Source organism: Phaseolus vulgaris, chromosome 8 (assembly GCF_000499845.2).
Source record: "Phaseolus vulgaris cultivar G19833 chromosome 8, P. vulgaris v2.0, whole genome shotgun sequence".
NCBI lineage: Eukaryota > Viridiplantae > Streptophyta > Magnoliopsida > Fabales > Fabaceae > Phaseolus > Phaseolus vulgaris.
Window position 1 is genome coordinate 26,234,403 of NC_023752.2, and position 8,364 is coordinate 26,242,766.

An 8,364-nucleotide genomic window follows, 5' to 3' on the forward strand; every position below is an offset into this window, starting at 1 on the left:
TTACAATAGTATGAATAATATTAATGATATTAATAATATAAACATTATTGTTAATATTATTAACAATGTTTATATTATTAATAATATTAATAATCATAGTAATAATAGTAATAATAGTAATAAGTATAATAATAAGTATAATATCATAATTAAATTTGTTTAGTGTAATGGTTAAAAAAAATTGAATTATTGAGACTTTGATCTAGTCCCTATAAAATATGTCGTAGGTTGACAGATAATTTACTGAAATCAATCTAATTTTTCTTTTAGTGGGATCTTGCTACTATCCCATGAATTTTTAATCATAAAATAGTAAATGTATTAGACAAGAAAATATAGGTAACTAACCCTTCATTAATTGAACTTGAAAAAAATAACCAATTTTAATTTTGTAACGAAATCTATCATCTCATGCTAACCTATTATTATACATCTATCATGCCAAAAAATACAAATTATTCGCAAAATAACTATATATAATTAATAAGAAATATAACCACTAAATTTTTTGATAAAAGTCATCAATAGTTTGGCAGAAAATAATTGATAAATACTATGAAATCATCAACCAAATATGCAAAACATTTTTACTTGGTATGAAGAGAGTTATATATTGTTCTAGAACGGGGTTGAAACCTAGAGAACGATTGAAGCCACTCTTCTGATTTTTTGGTTGGTTGGTTTGCATTTCAGCTCCTCTCCCTGCAAGCTCCTTCCTCTCCTCTACTCGTTCAACACCTCGGCCTTCACAAAATTCAGGCTAGGATGGTACCTGTAGAAGACACTCTGACGCTCAAGTTAGATTTAGTATTCGTCACTCGGTATTCTAAGTACTGAGTACTGAGTAATGACGTACCTGATTCATGGAATTTGTTTTATATTATTTTATTGGGCCTTTCTTACTGGGTCGGATTAGGGAGTTGGGTCACGTTTAGGAATGTATTATCCAACTCTTGATTGTTGATTAGTCTGATGAACTCTACTTAAACATAATTGTATTTGTGTTGTCGGTTGACCCATTGATGGGACCGAGGCATAGTCTCGATCGGACGAACTCTAGTAGTACATATACAAACCCTAATCATGAAATAACTGGAGAAAATATGTGAAAGCAAAGGGTATAATGGAGAAGAAGGAGGTGGAAAAAGGCATGGAAGGGTGGCATTTGAAAGTGATTTAGAAAGGAAGGAGGGACACTTGTGCGAAATTGACTTTGAAAACTTCATAATTAGGGCCACGTGAAGACATAAAATAATGAGCAAAGTTTGATTCCAAATTTTGTAGTTGGTGTGATTGTGCTTACATTATGACAAGAACGATGGCCTACACACCCTTTCTTTGGTCGTCTAAAGAGGAAGATGCTGATTTCATCCTCTCATTTTCATTCTGCTCATCTACTGCAATTCCCAAATTCAAATTTTACTTTTCTTGGCCACACCATACTTTAACCTTAATATTGTAATTTGCAACCTAACTTAATCTTCACCATTCATATCCATATTTTCCAATGTTAATTGGTTAGACGGTTATTGACCCACTTTATTTTGCATGGTCTACTCTTTAAGTATGTGCACTAACTAATCACCCTTCTTTTACTTCTTTTTTTTTTCAACCCTTCTTTGTTGCCTACAATTTCTTTCTTTAATTTTGAACCCTTGTTTATTTGGCTTTCCTTTTCTCCAGATTATGAGAAATTTTGTTGCTAATTAAGTGCATAATGAAGTTTAAAGTTGAAAATTTCAGGATAAACACTTTATGATACCATAAATAAAATTTATGATTACAATAATTCAAATTTGTTACTCGTTAAAAATATATTAACATTTTAAACAGATTTTACTAATTACGCAAATATTAACACTTATAAAACTCAAATTAAAATTCAGTACCTACAACAATGCTAACACTATCAACCGCTTACCAGTTTATGAAAAAAAATTAAAAGACAAAATAACTAAATGTCCATATAACTTTTTTCTCTCTTTGATTTTATTGTTTAAATTCTTTCTTTTGTATATCTACTTTCCTATTACAAACTTAATAAAAGTCTTTTTTATTACTTGTACGTGTTTCAAGTAAAATAAATTAGAAGTATTTTCAAGCCATTAATAATTACTTTCATGATACGCTTTTGAGTGTAGAGACAATTTTAAACAATAGAGAAAGAGTGTGATTGCATTCTTGTAAGATGTCTACCAATTTTGATCCATGATTTAATTTGACTGTGATCATTGTTTACTTTATGTTCTAGAATATAGACACACTTTTAAACAATGAGAGAGAGCGTGATTGCATTCTTGTAAGATGTCTACAAATTTTGATTCATGATTTAATTTGATTGTGATCATTGTTTACTTTATGTTCTAGAATATAGACAATTTTAAACAATTTAGAGAGACTATGTTTGCATTCTTGTAAGATGTCTAGCAATTTTGATCAATGATTTAATTTGATTGTGATCATTGTTTACTTTATGTTCTAGAATATATTATTGATTCTTTTAGTCTTTTTATAATTTGGATGTATGATTATTTTTATCTTTTACTAACATTATTTCATTTTTAGGATTTGTAACGTCCTAGTTTTGACCAACCAAAATGTTTAAAATGCATTAAGAGTAGAAGATGATTAACAAGACTAAGTCGTAAGAAGAATTAGACAATACTTTTTTATTCATGATCCATACGTTAATCTCGACCTAACAGTAACAAAGTCCACCACAAACATATAAATAAATACAAATTCCAAGAAAAAGATACGTCATTGTTACGCATTTATTGCATCGAATACCAAACACTTACTACGTCGGAGCACCTTTTGCAGGTGTCCTATCGGTCGAGAACGATCGCAGGAAGGAGAGCTTAACTGAAGGTGGTGAACGAGAGTTGGCGAAGGGAGAGTATATCGATTGAGCCTAAGGAGTGGAAGAAGAAGCATATACCAACCGACCAAAGTAGAGAAGTTAATTGTTCAGTTGGTAGGAGTTCTCTTAGTCACTTTTGCACGAGATCCATAATTTTTCTTAATTGATCCCATTCATATGCATTTTTTACATTCATTTAGATTATTTTATGTTTTATTTCCTTAGATTTGTTTTTCACTTGGAAGAGCAAAAGTAAGTGTGGGAAATTTGATGACACATATTTTGTATATACATTTATCACTACAAGAAAATCATTAAATAGAAACTAATTTTAGAGAATAAAATAATTAGTTACTATATTGAATAAATTAAATATTATTTTAGCGACAAAAATTGATTGATATCTAAAATTGATCCTGCCGGTTGACCAGAACGCAAGAGCCTCGCCTCGTCAAAGGTATTCTTCCTCTGGATCGGCTTTGCACCACGCTAGCTTCCGTCCTTCACACCTCGATTCACCTCAAGAACCTGCAAAAGACAGAGTGGCGCGGCTGCGGCCGATCGTGCTCCGACGCTCAAGTCAGTGACTGAACCACCAAAATACTAAGAGAAAAGCTAAGAACTCCAGGAACCGTGCAATGTTCTCTCTCTCAGCGTACTCAAGTTCTCACAAGCGTAAAGAAGTGTTCTAAACGCGCGTACCTCAGAAGTTCGTTAGAATCTCTTATATACCTGTGCACTTTCTCTCTCCTGACGGTTACACATCTGAACACGTGGCTCGCATCCAGTTGTACACGTGTCACCATCTGGAGCGTCCTCTGCTTCAGCGTCACTTCTTACTCTTCAGGCTGTTCGACTAAGTTACCCATGCAAGGAGTAACTCGACGTATAGCTGCCTTGGAGCGCGATCTCTTTTGTGTGGCGAGTACGGGGTGTCACCATGCACACCTTCTCTGTGGTCTCGCCGGCCGCCATCATGATCTGCTTCACTTGCTTCATCGTGTATGTTCTGGTAAGCTGTTCCCTTGCCTCGACCTCTGGCTAGGGAATGATCATTTGATAACTCCATCCTTCGCACTCGGGCCCTTTGAAAGCCGTGAACAAGCTTTCCTGATCTTTCGGCGATGTCCTCCTCTCGGCGATCTCTGATCACTTGGTCGCCTGGGTTCGCCTCCGGCAACTACGACACAAACCTGGTGACCGCCGGTTTAGATATGCTAGAGGTCGGAGCACGCCAACTTAACGATTGGCGACTACACGAGCTCCCCGACTTCCTTCCCTTCTGTCAGCCAGGTGTTCCGCTCAACACGCCTATGTCATCGCTTGCTGCCACGTCATCACTCTCGACTACCTGGTCGGTACACAAGCCCCCCAGTCTTAAGCGAAGACTTTGTCCAGCGAAAAGACTAAGATGTCACATCACTGTCGATCTACGTGGCACTGGCACGGAATTCCAAACGTTTGTACCCTCTGCTTTTCTGACGCTCCACCAAACCCCTTTTTCCAATCGCTCGACACGTGGCTTCATCAACGGTCATCTTCAGCTGTCGTTTGCGCTTCCGAAAACGTTCGAAAAACCCCTAAAACCCTTTGCATTTCCTACTGTTCCATCATCTTTCTGCATTCTCAAAAGTTCTAAGTATTTTCTCTGCAACCTACGAAGCTTCTCAACCCTCTCAATCTCCAACTCTCTTCAACGCTCATCCGATCATCAAAAGGTACCTCTTTTACTTCTTCTGTTGATATCTGCTGCATTTTAACCGATTCGCATCATCCATTATCTGTTTGGTGCATACGTTGTGGGCTGTTTTTTCCCTTTCTCCCCTCTCGTAACTTAGGGCTTCGTCTTCCATCACGTTCATCCCAACGAACTCTTGTTCGTTCGTTCTTCTTTCTTCGTCCACAATCGAGTCGTAACCTTTGTTCATCCCTTTCATTTTCCTTTGCAGTTCCTGCGATGGCTCGCACGAAAACCACCACGAACCCTCCTCCTCCATCGCGAAACCCTCCATCCCAAGTGCATAGGGTTGCTCCTGGGGCAAATCCTCCGCCAGCGCGTAACCCACCACAAGCATCTGGCGCTCCTTCTACCCAGGCTGAGAGGCCTGCAACTTCGCATGCCAACCCCGTTCACGCAACTCCGCCAGTCGCCGGAGGCGCTTCCCTACCTCCAAAAGACTACAAGGAACTCTACCCTTGGGCCACCTCAGCTTTGTTGAAAGAAACCTCTTCAATAAACACGGAGTTGGGCGTGCACCGACTAAGGAAAGGGGACCAATCCGAGCTCTCATTCCATAAGGAGCACGACAGCAAAATGGTCGTGCTGCCCTGCTTCCCGGGTGAGCCGATCTGCGCGGACGATAAAGCGAACAACGGCGAGCTGTTCTGCTTCATCTACGCGATGTTCTTCAAGAAGGTGAAGCTCAGACTTCCCTTCACTCGCTTCGAGAGAGAGCTGTTAACCGAGCTCGATATCGCCCCCGCCCAGCTTCATCCCAACAGCTGGGCGTTCGTAAGGGCGTTCCAAATTATGTGCGCACACTTGGGACTACCAGCTTCAGTTGACGTTTTCCTCTTCCTGTTCGAAGCTAAGAATCCAGGAGACCGCCTCTGGGTTAGCCTGAATGGGATTGCTGGGAGGTCAATCCTCTCAATCTTCCAGCAATCATACAAAGATTGGAAGGGAAAATTCGTGAAGGTGTGCGCCAACAACCAAGATCCCTCCCTGCTCGACGGCTTCCCCTTATACTGGGTACACAAGGGGAACAAAGATGCCAAAGAAAGCTTTAGGAGGCCCAGAAGTCCCGACACCATGGGCGAGCTAGACAAAGATCTCTACCTTTTCTGGAAGAGTGTAGCAGCCGCCAACATCACCTTCCCCACCTCCTCAATAATCTCTTTCGAGTTCCTCGAGGGCCAACTCGAAGCTCATATAGGTTAGCTCTTACCTCGGCACCAGATCTCTTGTTTTGAAACTGACTTAGCATTTTCTACCCTTCCATCTCTGGCGTTCTGCTTACTCTATATTTATCTTAACTATAACTCGAAGCTCATATAGGTTAGCTCTTACATCGGCACCAGATCTCTTGTTTTGAAACTGACTTAGGATTTTCTATCATTCCATCTCTGGCGTTCTGCTTACTCTATATTTATCTTAACTATTCATCCATGTGCTATTTGCTTGTGTTATCTCTGAGTGCATATACTTGCATGTTCTGCTTCTGCTTTGGGGCCTACTTATCTATTTTCTACCCTGTGCAGACCTCATGTTGGGAAAGGGAAAGCTGGCAGAACTCAGGGCGATCGCCCGGGCTCACAAGCTGGCGGCGGGCTCCCAAATAGTGCCCAACTCGGTGGTAGAGATCGTCGTTGCCCAGGGCAAGACTCCACCCCAAGGTCCAACTCCTTCGGGGACACTACCCGCCCTCAAAGACAGAAACTTGTCTTGAGGAAGCCAAAGAGAAAAACCACTCAGGTGGTATAGGAAGATGAATAGGAAGATGATGAGGCGACTGAGGACGGCCTCGTCACCAAAAGAACAAGGGTGGCACCTTCTTCACCACCCGCTCTCCCAACACCAGCACTGCCCTCACCTCCAGCTCCAACACAACCAGTCCAAGCAACACCCTTGGCGGTCGCGCTCCCGGTGGTTGAAGGCAGCGAGCCTAACTTCATAGAGAACCCTCCAAGCGCCTCCACGCTGTTCGTATCTGCTGGAGAGGGTCCCCCTTCAACCACCTCTATTGCTGAGGCCGCACCAGGTGGAGATGAAGGTGCCCACAACTCGCCCATCCTCATAACAGAGTCCCCGCCTTCACCACCACGCGAAGAAGCCCCCCTTGCTCTACAAACTCAAGAGGGTGGTGGTGAAAGTCAGCACCAGGCTCCTCCAGCACCTCCACCAGCAACAACTGCAAGCCTTCCCCCCTCCATCGAAGAGGTCTGGGGGCCCTTCACAGCTAAACTAAAGATGATGGCAGAGGATCTCCCCTCAATCATAACGAAGGTTGTGAAGAACTAGAGCAAGAGGCTTCAGGACGAGAACTCAGCGCTCCAGGAAGAGAACCGCCTGATAAGGATTGAGGCAGAAAAACTGTCTTGCAACCTGATGATCGCAGAAATCGATCATTCCAGGCTGGAGGACGCCATGAGTGCTGAGCTAAGGGGCGCACGCAAGGAGGCCTCCGATCTGCGCCAGAAACTGCACCTCCTTGCTCAAGAGAAAATCGAGCTGGAGAGTAAGCTGGTACCCTACAGGCTCAAGGTGGCCAACTTGGAGGCAGCAATAAAAGCAGATGCGGCCAAGGTGGAAAACCTTGAAAAAAGGTCAGCTGATCGGGAGGTCCTCCTCGGGAAGGTCGAGAAGGAGAGGGACGACGCCACGGCTGAGCTCGCCAAGGCTCAAGAGGGAAACAAGAAAATTGCTGCAGAGCTGGCCCAGGTGCGGGACGAAGGCAAAAAGGTTGCTGAAGACCTTGCTCAAGCTCGTGGGGAAACTGAAGAACTGAAGAAGCGAGCTGACGAGCTGAAGCAACAAACCGAAGAGCTCGAGCAAAGCTCCGCCCAAGTCCTTGCCGCCGGGTTCGACGCCGCCCTGGAGCAAGTCGCTTGCCAATACCCCGAGCTCGACCTCTCCATGGTGTCGATCTGCAACGAAGTGGTGGATGGGAAGATCGTGCCTTCTGAAGATTAATTGTCTCCCTCCATCACTTTGCTCTTTGAAAACTTGGCGCTTATCCCTGTTTTGTAAAACTTTACATGTAATTTTTCTTCTTGTGTATTTGAACTAACATTGCTTGCATATAACTTCTTCTGCTTTTGCACCTCGTCTTTCTGTTTACTCCGCATTCTTTAACCTTGATATGCTTTCTTACTCGCGCTTTGAACTTTGGCAAACCATCAATCTCATAACAACTTATCAAACTGTTAACTCGAAGTAAAACTTGAGCAACTTATCAACTCTCAAACGATGACATTTTAATAACTTGTGAACTTAAGGTAACGAACTTCAGCGTGAAACTACTTACTAAACAACAAGTTTCAAACCAAACTGATATTTAAGATACAGTTCACCTGATCTGCCTCATTGAAGTGGGCCCTTACTCCTGTCATCGCCTGTGGTTCTTCTGATCGCCGTATTATTCTGGCGATGTGGCCCTTCTCATCTTCGTAACTTGATCATTGTTCCCTCATCTGGGGGTAGAGGCGCCTTTCGGATCCTTCTCTACCTCCCTGAGTTTCAGAACAATGATCTGGTCTTACTGGGTCAATATTGATGTTTCACTTAAAGGGGAAAAGGCATTTCCTTCCTTTCCCACCACTTAAGGTCATAAACACCCTTGACTTTTCAGCTCATCTTGCCTGAACTCGCTCAAACGACGAGAAGGACTTTATCTTGCCTGAACTCGCTCAACGACGAGAAGGACTTTATCTTGCCTGAACTCGCTCAATGGCGAGAAGGACTTTATCTTGCCTGAACTCGCTCAACGGCGAGAAGGACT